The sequence below is a fragment of the Neodiprion lecontei genome, chromosome 3, assembly GCF_021901455.1.
Source record: "Neodiprion lecontei isolate iyNeoLeco1 chromosome 3, iyNeoLeco1.1, whole genome shotgun sequence".
Classification (NCBI taxonomy): Eukaryota; Metazoa; Arthropoda; class Insecta; order Hymenoptera; family Diprionidae; genus Neodiprion; species Neodiprion lecontei.
The window spans coordinates 30,769,756-30,784,350 of record NC_060262.1 but is presented as its reverse complement, the minus strand read 5'-3'; the positions used below and the strand labels follow the sequence as shown (position 1 = coordinate 30,784,350).

The 14,595-nt window shown below is 37.5% G+C and overlaps 1 protein-coding gene across 1 annotated transcript in view; it reads right to left on the bottom strand.

Moving 5' to 3' along the window:
• LOC107216565 (beta-1,4-glucuronyltransferase 1) overlaps nt 1–13,014 on the bottom strand; it is a 41,952-nt gene extending 28,938 nt beyond the window's left edge. Inside the window, exons 1-2 of the mRNA XM_046735859.1 lie at nt 12,560–13,014; nt 2,213–2,258 (exon numbers count right to left, since the gene is read on the bottom strand). The gene's annotated coding sequence lies outside the window, so the exon portion shown is untranslated. The remainder of the gene's footprint in view (nt 1–2,212; nt 2,259–12,559) is intronic.
• Between the last annotated feature and the right edge of the window lie 1,581 nt (nt 13,015–14,595).

Here is a 14,595-nt window from a genome sequence, read left to right as displayed (position 1 = left end):
ATACCTGATTCAAAGATCTATCCCACTCAGATGACGATTTTTCAAACCCATCAAATAATTAATTATTATTGAATTACTTGCCGTGTGGATCATTACTTCTTACAAATAGCAATCAATTTTTTATTAGCAAGGGACGCGATAAAAGTATCGATTTCTTAGTACTGTACCTATTTATGAAGCTTTTGGACACGGCAGAGATTACATACTGAGAAAACGACCATTCAAAGTGGATAACGTTGAGTAAATGAAAGACAGACAAATAAAACTGAAAGTTGTTGATAAGATAATTCTGGTAGGAATGACGAAAAGAAGGATATGAGAGGATTTTTATAACGTAAATCAGGTATGAAATTACCGTATTTCTCGCATCTACGTTCGTCGGCCTTGGACCTTACCTAACTATACAGTTGTGCAAATACACATCCATCTTATTTGCGTCACACTTTCACACGCATCATTTAACACGTTTTAGATGATTATCACGCTTGTGTATAATACGTAACCTGTATTTGTACCTCCTTTTTTACAAACAGCCACGCTTCAACGCGTAGCGTCAAGGTAGAATGATTTTTCAAATTAAGTAGGTACACAGTGCAGACTAGTAGGTTTTCATCGATAAATAAATTCGTACTCACGAATTGGCATGGTAGTGATCGTTAAATACTCTAGAGAATACATCCATCGAACGGCACGGACAGGAAACTGTCTCCGCTGTCGGCAACGAATTCCTCGTGTGTTGCCACAAGTCGGAAATTATTTTTAATCGTACGTGAGAACACGCGTTGAATAAGACAATTATTTTAGAGGTACAAGTGTCGAAGTCCCAAAGAACGTGCGTCACTCAAGGTTTTCAACTTTGCATAAAAAATGCAGCACTGACAAACTCTTTCGCAATTTTCATTCACCAACAAATCAAAGCACATATCCTCCGATGTATGAACATTGAATCATAATTTTGTTTTGATATTCCACTTATTTTTTCACTCGCATCTGGCAAAACCGACATCTAAGCTTCTGACGCTAAACTCATAATCTGATCAACTGTTAGATTATACGATCGACCCACCGATTATCAATCTTCATAAATCATTTTTATTGTTGAAAATAACGCGCCTATTTTTCGCCCTGGAAAGATTATTGCGAATTTATAAAGCCTCTACGTTCTACCTATGTGAGGTTATCGAAGGTAGATAGCAGTTATCGAGTGTAAAAAAAATCATACCTTCATCAGCGAGCAGCATGAACGAAGCTTGATTGCGATAACGAGCAGATAATAAGATCGTAAAAAATGCAGCTAAAAAAAAAATCAATAGCAATTCAAATCTTGAAAAAAGAAATACTATTGTATTGAAATTTGCGAACATTCGTCGATTCGCATTATCACTTTTCATTATACTTACATTAATTATTGTCACGAATAATTTCCACGGGACGCTACAAAATTATTTTGATGCGAAAATTATAAGATTCAGCTACGTCGTATGATTTATGCTATACGATATTGCGAAGCACCGTAAATCGATCTCGAGTTCATAAATGAAATCTAATTAAAAACTTGATCGTTTCGTTACATCCGTTTGTAACAAAAAAAAAAAGATAAAATCGCCGGTACGTCACTGGAGAGAATTTATTCGGGAAAACAACGTCGCCGTAAATTATTCGGATTAGACTTTCTCGATATCTTCAGATATTTTTGAAACGACTTTCACCGTCAAGAGTCTATCAAGTTTTTACATAATTCATGGCGTTCTAATATAACGCGAGTTATCATCACGGTATGCATTTATTTCAGTACATACATATTTCAACGATTCAGCGTGGTAATTGTAGGCGTGCAGATGGCTGATGAAATTCGTGTCAGGGGGAATAAAACCGGAGTCTTTGCACCGCGCCGCGAGAAATGAAGTTAGATCGCGTGATTCCCAAATTATTGTTATAAATCCCGTCAGTCAGTTACTTGATCTCCAAACGTCGCCGACGGTTTGGGAGTATCTTGAATTACTTTCATTCGGTTGCACGTCACGCAACGTAGAAGCTACAGAACGAGTCGAATTCTAAGGAATACGTCGCAAGGTTTTCAGCAACAAGGAAATATTCGTGCTGTTCGCTATATTTCTGTAAATCTTGTCTAATCGATGCATGGACATAATTAATTCACGTTTGATGAAATAAGCGAGAATTTAAATGAAGAAAACATTTCTTGCTCACTCACCTTTACTATTCGAAAACCTTCGTATGGCTTGTATTCCCTCGTATTCCTGGAACATAAAAAATAACGGCCGATTGTAATACACATGTATCGTTACACGGCACCACGCTAATAAAAATTTTGTGAAATACCTTGAACTCTCAATACTTGTATAGAATTATGGGGATAAAACTGAATTGCATTTTTATATTTCCAAAAAATTTAACACTTTTTGGCTGATAACTGTGGCTGCAAGCTTCAGCTTCATGCAGTTTCAACCGTCGAACAATTTAGCATAAGTCGATTTTCCTCGATCGCTGAGAACGATTTGTGTGAACAAAGTTTATAGTACAATATTATTATTCCTTCCAAGCAACACCACACATCGTTTCAGACCCGGCCAAAAATTCTAAGAGGTCGCAAAATTGAGTTTTCGATTTCCCATTTAAATAACACGATAACTGAGTTATATGTATACACAACAATATGTAAAAATAATAAAAAATAAAACGATAAAGAATTCTTTCTAATAGATGTATTAAATATCGTCCTGAGGATGACTCTGATCAGAGTCGAAACATTGACTTGAAATATTGTTGTTAATACATGACCTACGTATTCAAGATCCATCACAACTTATATACACAACATTCAAGGAGGAATAGAGAATCTATGTAAGGCATGCACCACCTTTGAAGCGCGAAAATATGTTTTTAAACAATATAAATCGGAAGGTGGATGGCATGATTTGTAATTATGGCAAAATATACTTCACGTTCGATAAATAAATCGTACTACGTGAACGAACCTTCGTACGTGCACGTTCTTACCTTGAATGCGCTGAAAGGCACACATTTATTTACAAGTCAAGTTTTCTATGCTTTATTTAAACGGCAAATCGATAACTCAATTTTGCGACCTCTTAGAATTTTTTACTGGGTCTAAAACGGTGCACGGTGTTGCTTGGGGTCGCAAACTTGAGTATAAGCTAGCGAGAGTATAAAAAAAAAAGGAAAAAGTTTTTTTCGCGTCACATATACGTATCAAATTTCGTGATTAAGTAAGTGCAACAGTCATAATCAGTTTTGCGCAGTCTTCCGCAAACGTGTAATTGAAATTGTGAGTGATTTCATTAAAATCGCATTAAATATACGCCAGCTGCATAAACCAAAACTGATAAATATGTTCGTCCCAGTTTTAATTAATTCATTCAATTCCGAAAATGAGGCCTTATCACGTTTGAGTTGAAATAACAGTGTTTGAATGTACATTAATTGATTCCACGCGCGTTATAAATTAATTCCTATTTAATCCGGAATTGGAACAGGTTTAAGTTCACTTCTTTATACAATGGTGCAATCGATTAAGACCAAACAAAACATGCCGATTGATAGATGTGTTCCGAGTTTGCTACACCATACACTTTTATCGGAAAAAAAATTACGAGAACAATTCTTATCACTTCGATAAATTATACCGACTGGTACGAAACTTTCATACTTATACTGCATGTGTGCAACAATATATTTTGTGCGTTGTGTTTGCCCACCATTGCAAATATCACGTATATTATCAGGCACGATTGTGTCGGAACAGTTCTTGCTGCCGTCTGTTGGCAACGCGAAACTGATACCAGTGATGAGATAGGAAATTGATAAGTCGCGGAAATCCAGATTCACGTTGTCAACGTATTATATTTACTGAATACATTTCATGCGTCATTAGTATGTGTCTGTATCAATATTTTATCAGCGGTTAAACGAACGACGAAATTCAATTCCAAACCCGAAGAGCAGCGTGTTATTTGTAATGGGAGCGCATTAATCAGTGACTGAAATAATTGAAAGAAAACAACTTTGAACATCTAATTATTATGCGAACAAAAAGCTTGGAAAGATTATAGCACTATCGAGACTATTCTGAAAATTATATAATTAATAATGAAAGAATTCTTTTGTCAAGATGTTGACGTCCTATTTTCGACATTGTATAATACAAATTCGAGATTTGCAATTCAACTGATTTTATGCACAGCCAATTGAACGAGGCGAATAAGTGAACGTGTACCTCGGAAACACCTGTAGCTGTATTTTCGTTCGTTAGTTGGTTATTTTCGCTTCTGTGCAGGAAATTAGTTTGTCGAGGAATGTATTGTGGCGAAATTATGTCAGTGGCTGCCTAGAATTTTTAGGAATACCGTACAGCCACAGTCATCGTCAAAATGCAATGCGCAAATTGAAATTCGATTGATTGATTTTCGAAGATTAGAATTAATATTTTCGATGTGCATTTGAGACTGAAAAGAAAAGAAGAAACATTAGACCACTAAAATTATAAAAATGGGATATTATATTTTGTTCAAGAGGATTTCGGAGATCGGGGAATGTCGACCAGCTAAAAATGCTCCCAAACAGTAGCGACAAACTTTCTAAGGTTTGATGACATTAGGTCAAGTGAAAGACGCGACGTCCAGGCTGAAAAATGTTATAGACAGCGTTGGCGGTATTTTGGAGGAATTCTACTGTTTTGGAAAAAAAGAAAAGAAGTGAGAAAAATTAAATTACAAGCGATAACGGTGATTGTGAGATGCGGGCACAAAAACGCACTTCTTCGCCGTCAACTCATCGCGCCGATTATACATTTTCAGCGATGGCGTAAATTAATTTCGAACAACACTGTTTTGTTATTATTTGTTGCGAAATTAATTTCCAACACTGCTGCATTGCATTGTACGTGTTAAAATATTGGTAAAGCACTGTGCGATCTCTCTGAAGAATATGATTATCATAATATATGTACCATAATTGAGCACGTTTTTATCTGAGATTATTGAATATTTTCATTGTCAAGGAAATATTGTTTCAGTTAAACTGAACTCGATTCTCTTGACGGCGAGCCAAAGCTGCGTACTTAAAAAAAAAAAAAAAAAAAAATTATACGAAGGCTTACAAGACCGGTAAGTGATTAACAACGCATCCTTGAAACTCAATGACCAATATATGGTGAATTCCATGTCAACTCGAGCAATGATTTTCCTTCACCATTTTCCATTCACTTCAGGATTTGTCATACGATTCTATAGTCGCAACAAAACACTCGTGAATGTTGTCAGATTTTTTCACCCAACCGTTAATTTTCTATGATTATGCAAACCCATGTAAAAATTGGCATATGTTTTCAAAATCTCGAAAACTGCTCAAAAATGTTATTTTCCATCCCGATCATTCTGACACCACTCCAATGATGGGACGATTTCTTCTATTTTTTTTTATAGCACTTTCAACATTTCAAACAAACGAAATACCACGTTCCAACGTTTCGAAACTTCTCCAAAAATTCCCAAAAATTCCACGCCCTTGCGTTAAAAGATTGGGAATTGAAAATAAAATTTTTGAAGCGAATCGAATATGGTGAAGGAAATGTGGATTTTTTTATCGACGTTTGAGAAATATTTTTAAACATCGAGGCACCTACCGAAATGCGATAAATATAATACTGGTTGTAGTATACGAAAATAGTCTTATACAATTCGTCGATTTTTTACGGTACTTCCGAGACCAAAGCATGAAGTGCAAGTAGGCGTTTATACGAGTACACTAGCCATGCAGCAGCATTACACGAGGAAACCAATTCCAAACACTGTAACCTGAGTTACAGCTTTGTCCTGCAGCAGCTTGTGCAATTAAAGGCGAGGCCGATATTGAAACACATCGTGTGGACAATTTGGTCCCACTGTCACGACGATTTACCCTGCAAGGTTTGGACACGTCATACTTACACCTATACCTGTGCATATATATTCTATCGTGCAGGTGAAGCAAGTGCAGTTCTGGGCCTTTCCAATGCGTCAACTTTGTCTCAGGAACCGCGAGGTTCTCCCCGGCAACTTGCAACCGGTTTCACGGTTCACACGATCTCGTAGAAGACGGTAGAAGCAATTTATGCATTAGGTATACAGTATAGCATAGAATACGCGTGTTTAATAATACACACGCATATACAGTTACAGGTGGCAGGTATAAGAGACACGTTTCAGGGACTCTCAAATCGCGAAACTGGAACGCGATCGATTCGGTTATTAATAATCATATCCGTCCGGTCGCGCCGTAAGAAAATTTGTACTCATTCGTTCGAGTATCTTCATATTTTCATGCTCCGAGAGTTCACACGCTTATTTTATCTTTTTCTTTTCCGTTTTCAAATCAAATTTAAGTACACGACAAGTTTATGTCGAGCACAATCTTTTTGGAAGATTGATTTTTACATATTGGATCACTTCCAAGCGTTACTACAGGCTGTAAAAATTTGTTTAAATCGAATATTACGTTGAGGCTTGTTTGCAAATAACCTAGAGAATTTTTTACAAGAACCAAGCTTTGCATGAAAATTATTTAATCAAAATAGGTCTCAGTCTAGCGCATATATAAGTAAGATTTACACGTATAATAGTAAAAGTCTGATAACAACCTTGAAATTTTGTGGAGCATAAAAAGTTGTTAGATATACTTCAAACTTTCTAATATACATATAGCGCTTGAATCAATATTCTAAAGTATATAAGAGTAATGAAATTCGTACGATTTTGCACCAAGCTAATTATTATAATGCTCCATCCTTGATTTTAATTAGTACGTTGTCTCTCTGCAAGAAGCATTACGAGAAACTTGGGATTAATTACGGTGCTTGTAATCTACCTTTATACACAAATGAGAATCGCGTTTATGTTTATGAGATCATCCCGCATTTTTTGCGACGAAATAGTCAGAGGATGAGATATAATATGAAATCATAAGGATCGAGAAGGAGATTGCGTGACAGTCAATCGTCAGAGGCGATACCGCAGACACACCGAACTGCCACCATTTCCATTGCACTTCTTTTTTCATAGCTCGATTCGCGGATTATTTATGAGTTTCCGAGCTATTTATCGTGCCGCCGTCGCGATCCAGTTATATTACGTATTGATTTAAGCAATTATAATGCAGATACCTATAATAAGGGTTTCTTTTCTTTTTAATGTAACATGTGATACCGTAGATTATACCATAGCTGGGGATATGATTAATTTTACATCCGCCGCTTTATCGACCCGTTGACAAGGATATTTTTTATAAGAAATATGCAGGACAGGTATAGACATGTTTGCAAAAGATTACAGGCTTTGGTCGGGAACAAAAAGAAGTTATCTTAGTTTTACGTTTTTTTTTGTAAAACACAGAAAAATCTTTTATATGACTAGTTTCAAGATATTCCGTTTTCAATCCTGACATTCGTAGCAGAGTAAAAAATGTGATGACTACGGTCAATTTCATATTCCCTGGAATATTCACAGTCTCCTTAGATGCCAGGGAATAGACACTGACCAAGGGAAAGATATGGTGTGCAGGGTATAGACTTACTAATGAATGAGTAAAACAAAAGACTCCAAAATACGAATATTTATGTTTCTTTAATTTGTATGATCCGTTTAATTCGTCTTCATATATTTTGTATAATTACATATAATAATTAGTCTTGTCGTTCCACGTACTACCAAAGATGAAAATGTATAAAAGTAATTGAAAATCTTTGAACTCGAAAGATTCCTCAACATAACGGAACATAAAATCATTCCTTTTTTGGATTGTACCTCGGATCGTACATAAATATTTTCTTATTATATGCGTATGTTTCCTGGTCATTTTGTATTTCCCTTGTCATGTGCCGAAGGAGATGTACCAGGGGAGAGATGTTTTTGCAGAAAATCGTTGATAGTATAGAGACAAGTCTTGTTTTCGGTTCTCAATTTGGACAGAGCGACTATTACTCATATTACAATAGATGTTGCCTAAATCTAAATTGAATAGATCACTAATTGCAACATTTCTGTACGGAAATCTACCGATTAATTCGATTTTTTTCAAAATAGGGTGCTGACATTTTTTCAAGCCCTTATATTTTTTTTTGGCACTACTACAAACGAAATCATTGTTACTACAAACAACTACCCACAAAAACCTACAAGAATCAACAAAAAATATTTAGGTTTTTTCAAGTCGGGTGCTAGGTTCACATAGGTATCTAACGCGGCAGTTGCACCCCGCTGTGAAAACAAAGTGCAACGGCGTTCACCCGTCTTGCCAACTTTGTCCCGACCTCTTAATACGCTTACATAGTAATAATGAACAAGTTTGTTGTATTAATTCAAAAATAACGGCCGTAAAAATGCGAAAGCAAAAGACGTTGAAAGACGGGAACAAAGCGGAATTTGGAAAAATAGAAATACGGAATCAAATTAGTTACTGAAATACCATTATACGTTTATACAGGTATCAAAAATCTATTTTTTATCGCAACTCATTCGATAGGTTACCAGATATTGCCATTGGAATCAACAAATTTGTTGGAGGGACACGCCGGGGTAGAGACAATGTTACTATTTGAACTCAATTATCGGGAATTCTGAAAATATTTGATGTTCGAAATTCAGTTCGCCACATAGAACACAGTTTAAATTACAACTACAGTCACAAATTTATTTTTCATTTCCTTCTACTTTTTTTTCGAAAAGACACAAATAGATCGCCTATCTTGGAACTACCCATACAGTTGTATTCTTCGAATTTTTTCACGATGCTGTGCTTACTCTTATTTTGAACAGGCTGTGCCAACCATGAAAGACGCAATGCAAAAATCCGCAAACTGAATTTTGTTTCTTTACACTTATTAAGTCGGTGGGGTCGTACAACTAATCCTTTCTTGCCGTCAGGCTTTATTCCATGAAATTGTAATCGTTAAGTATCAGATGCTGGAAACGATTTTACAACAGAAATACGATTGCAAGTGAGACAAACGGCGGCCATATTGATATTGCGAGTCAGGGTTAAATCAGAGTTGCCGACGCAGAGAAGCTGCTCTATCTTTGATACTATTCTTTACATGGTGGGCAGTACTGTCCTCGATAAAATTTGAGTATATTATATATTGTAGAAAAAAAAATAAAAAAACAATCAACAGCGCTCTTGTTTCAACCGAGGTTTCAACAGTCGAATGACGTTGGTCAGCGCATGCAGTAGCAGACTGAAAGCGAGCGTGATATCATACTTGTACGTCAAATACGAGCGAGCGATGACGACGTTAACACGTGTCTTCCTTGCCTCAAGGTCAGATCGGCTTTACGCTTGGAGTGATTAACCTGGGCCGATGGACAAGGCCGGGCAGCCCCTCTATTCCGGGAGAAGGACCGAGTCTATTCGCATTTCGCCGACCGCGATGCGGCGGAGCGATGCAGTCTGAAGCAAGCCAACCGAGTCGAGAGTGCCAAGAAACACTCACAATCGGCCCTACGGAACGCGCTAGGGCCGTGACTCGTGACTCTTGACCTTTGCTCGGTTACCGGAGCTTTGCATCACGTCTCGAGGCTCCTTTTTCGCAAGGTTTCAAGCGCGGGCCTACGTGACGAGACGATCATTCCCTTTCATATATAGCAGGGCAAAAGCACTGTGGCAGATCATCGGTGTAAGAGGTGTGAACAACGACGATTATTTCGTCCCTAGAATGAAGGCACGTTGCGCTGAACGAGTCGCGTTCACAGATTTTTGGAGTGAAAGCTAGGCAATGTCCGTATCAAACGACGCTGTGCAGGGGACACTGGATGGTCGTGGTTCGTCTCTGCGTGAAATCCATTTCAGAGAATTTTATCTCGATTCGATACACCCGAATGAACAACTGTAAGAGAGAACTGGATTCTAAATGTAAAAATTAGTATTTGCTAATGAAAATTATATGTTTCGTCGGAATTTTTTGATACCTTTCGAGACTTTTACCCACACCGTGTCTATCCCTAGCTTCAAATAAGACTGGCGAACCGAAGCGTCGAACTTCCGCTTCGCACATATGCGAAGTGAGTTGATTGAGATCAGTCAACGATTTATGATGAGGAATAATCGTTATTTCGCGATTTTGGAAATGTTTGAAATTCAGTAAGCCGTAATAAATCAAGATGTACTCATATTTTGAAATCTTAGTTCCTTCAGTCGTTGTAAAAATAAGAGAATAGTGAATTTTTCTCCAATATTTCGTTACGATAACGGTACAAACTTCAATCTCGTGATGTTTTCGCTTTTCAGCAGCAGGTGCAGTCAAATGTTCCACACGTGTAAGTAATTGTGTTTGCACAGAGGCAGACTACCGATATTGAAAACAATGTAAATATTCAACATGTTACAAGAATATCGCGTGTCAATCCAGCTGAGTACACAAAATTATTCCGCACATAATTAACGCTCGTGCAAATTTCAAGTTGAGAATCACTGTTTAAACTTTCAGGGATCTCGGTACAAATGTAACGCCGCTTCTTCACCGGCCTTTTGATATGACACCGGATGTCCTACTGTTGGACGCTGACAAAAATTCATTCTGATTGGCGTAGGATGAGGGAGCACTGTGACTTCCTTTTCATCGGGTTGTCGAGACGCGTAGTTGTACGTTATATGCATTGACTGATTACGACTGTGTCCGCTTCCGCTAATTTAAGCTTTCCAAATATGTAGTGTAAGCGAGCCATTCGAATAAGATTAGTCACATGGGGATCTATCGCGGGGTTATAGAAGCATGAAAACGGGCAATCGGCCTATTATTGTCCGTATAAGAAGTGCGATTATCATTTGGTTAGGCGCCGAATGAAAATTTTTAATAATATATTAATAAGTTTGATAAAATCGAAAGACAGCATGGCTAATTCCTATGATAGAATCCACATGAATCAAGTTGAAGTTAGTAACGTTAACGTAACGAAACATCATAGAATAAATCATTTTACAATTTTTGAACGAATTTTAAGCAGTTGACTTTTCAAAATATGAACATGTTTTTTTTTTGTTATGACTTACTAGCTGAATTTCAGACAATCCTAAGGCTGCGATGTAACGATTTTCCTGAAAGTGCTTCGTTAAATTAACGTTATCAAGTTCAACCTTATCCACACGGTGATTCGTTGTTTGTACGAACGCCGCAGCTGAAATAACCGCGTTCTAAAAATTTAAAGAAGCATGGATGCGTGTATAATCTTATAGATTACATAGAAATCTATAGTAGCAGACACGTGTGCACTTCAATGTTTATTTTAAATGCATGTGTGTTCAGTGTAAATATTCCGCGGTTTAAGCAACTGGTAAAATTGGTGCCTCAATTTCCGTGTAGATTTAACAGAGAACCAAATTCTCCCACGCTTTTTGACAAAGATGACGATATCATCTGATCACGTTACAACAAATATACCATCACGTTATTTCCGGCTTACCCTTCGACGTGTTGTATTTGTTTTTATTGAACTTAATACTGGAATATATGTATATAATTATACGGCATCATTCTATAAACGGTAGTTTTTGGTAAACTGAAATGCAGTGTTTTTTTGCGTTCAAAGTGGTGTTGTAGAGAAAAAAATTAACTCTGAATATATATCGACATTTTTGTCGTTTCAGTTAATAGTCCGCGTATATATAATTGTGTAATGTGGTTATGATCACGTTGTATGAGATGAGAAATTTGTTTTCTCGTCATGGTGAACTATTTGGCGGAAGGGAAAAACCCTGCGATAAGCAGCTGTGACTTTTCACTTGTTCGTTTCGGAAACGAATCGTGACAGTGAAAAATTGAACATGCAGCAGGTGTATCGGCTGAAAATTTACGAACCATTGCGGGAGAGGGATTTTTTATTTTCACGTGAACGGAATACGGAAACGCGGTGGTTCCGTGCATCAGGTAAGATCAATAAGCTTTCATTTTGGATAAGAGTTATACCTTGGCAAAAATCAATCTCTCGGGGTCAAAACTCTACCGATTGTACTATTGAAAACTGCATAGCTGGTGCAATTCTCACCATTTCGCGCTCTGTAAAATCTTATCATTTCATTTACCAGTATATGTTATTTATATATTATGATGGCGTAAAAGTTAAACCGTAAACCACAATCATCCGATATCCCTGGTCAAATTCTGTTACAAGGAAAATTCAGTTCTCATTAGTACGAAAAAGATATCAAAATTATTTCAATGATTAAACAGCCTCGTTAAATCCGATCGTTCATCACCATTATTCGGATGTAAAATACTTGGTATCTAGATGTGAAAGAAATTATTCGCCATGATACAGCTTACGTTATCAAAATCCTAGTTTATACAAAGTGGGCTGATACCCGGTGTGAAAAATAATATCGATATATACGTTTCATATACATCTAATGTAAGAGATTGTTTAAATAATTTTTCTTCGATAACGTCCTGATTCGCCTTAAAAACAGGTACGTACATTTAATCCGTATTATCGATCAACGCAAAAACTGGTCGTCATTCGATGATGTAAAGAGTTGTGGGAAAGGAAGTTTTTACCTTTGATTTATTCGCACTGCAGAAGAAAGACGACGTCGTTGTACGAATGACGGTACCATGAATAAATTTTTTTTTTGTCAGTAAACGCTTTCATTGGTCCGTTAGAATCACAAGGTAAAAAATTGGAAAAACTTCATTATTTCGCTCACATGTCACTCACTGATTGACGAGGATTGATTTCGCGCTACGTTTCAAATATATGCTTCTAGATACGTGCATACGTCCTACGGTAATATGTGTACAATAAGATACGAGAATTCGGAACTGGGTTACTGTTATCGTGATTTTGAACGCCTCACGGAGCACGGCACGGGCGCCAACTACACAACTGTCAGTGTCTTTACTAATCCGAGATGCAGAGCTGACATTTCGGCCAATTTCAGAGTCAGAGCTCCGCCTCCATCACCACGCATAACGATGCTGCATAGAAGACAGCGACTGACTGATCCTACCCTGGTCCCTAAGTATGCGTTCCTCTATATCGAATGCTGGGTGATTGGGCCAATCCGTGTTCCGGCTGCTTCGGCATACTGCGCAGGTCACTCTTGCGCAGCTCGGCCGTAGCTGACAATGAGTCGAATCTTCGAGTCTGTAATGTAATTGAAGACGGGAATTTAAAAACCGTGCAATAGTGCCGTCATTTTTTCCTTGGAATTAAAAAAAAAAAAATTACCTAGATTTTTTTGATTCTTCTCTTCAATCCAGCCCATGCACTTGGATGTTCAAAGGAAAAATCTGTGCACGCGGTTGACTTTTGAATTTAAGCATAACCACCGGCTAGGCAAATATTGTACTTCGGCCAAGCTTTCAAGGAACTTATGCATTTTTTCATTATCGTAGCCAGGAATTAATCACGAATTTGGCCATAGGTTGCCTGTTGACCATTTGACATTTGTCCCCTTAAATCTGTCATCGCTGCATATTTCTCGGCAAAAATTCTTCCCGCCGGAGTCATTTGTTGTATAAAACGTTACCTATTGCAGTTTGTTTGTAAAATTTTGAAAAACGAAGTGTAGGGTGGAAAATTATTAATTGGTTGTTTTACGTCCATCCGAAAATCATCGTATAGTAAAACTGCTATTAATTCATTTTGAATAGCGGCAAGTGTGAGAGTATACAAATCATTGAATTTCAATCTTCACCCATTACTTTATTCACAAGACCTGCTTCAATGCTGCTTCGTTTGATCACTATTTTAGTTTAATGAATTCACGCTCATCGTAAGTTATTTGCGTAAATAAACGTAGCGCGCGAGTATACGATTTTGCCGTCCTCTGTTGGCGAAGTAAAGAAATATTACGTTACCGCAATCGGGACAAGCGATTCCTGCTGAACGATCGGGGGCAGCTAAACTGTTCGGAACGCTGAATAAATCATATTACCAAGCGTGATATATCGCAAAGTAGCGCCCTCCCAAGAAATGTGATGCTGTAACGTTGCATGGCCTAGCTGCAGTCAGCTGCGGTAAAAGAACCGGCATTCATTTCGTAATTGCTGCTGAAAAGGTTTCAAATTGACATCGGATGCTATATTCGGGATGGTGAGGAGAATTATGCAGCCACATTGTTGAAAGGCAGAAGCATGATTTCATGAATTCATGATCTGGGATTTGATTATATGCGACAGAGAAGTGTCGTACTAGTCGGTATAACAGACCGTTCAATTTCGCTGTTGTGGCAAATCTCGACTTGGGAGTTTCACGGGAATATTATTCGGTATGTCCCGTTCGTGATAACTTTTCGAGGAGCGAGTACGCCGAGATAATTTCGTGCGTATCCGGCTAATAGAAAAATTAGAGAATCGTAATAGGAGTCTGATGCCGAGCTATGGTATTTACTGTGCGTCATATTCTGATCCTTTCGAGTTTTTATGGAAACGTCAGTGTCGAAAGTAGAGTTGATTGGTACTTTTAATTGTACACGGACAACGATTTTATTTAAATTGTACGCCCACGCTGAATGTGACTTCATCTTCCGCCTAGTACTGTAATAAAATTATACATATATCTTCAATCCTGTCGATCAATCCCAGTGATC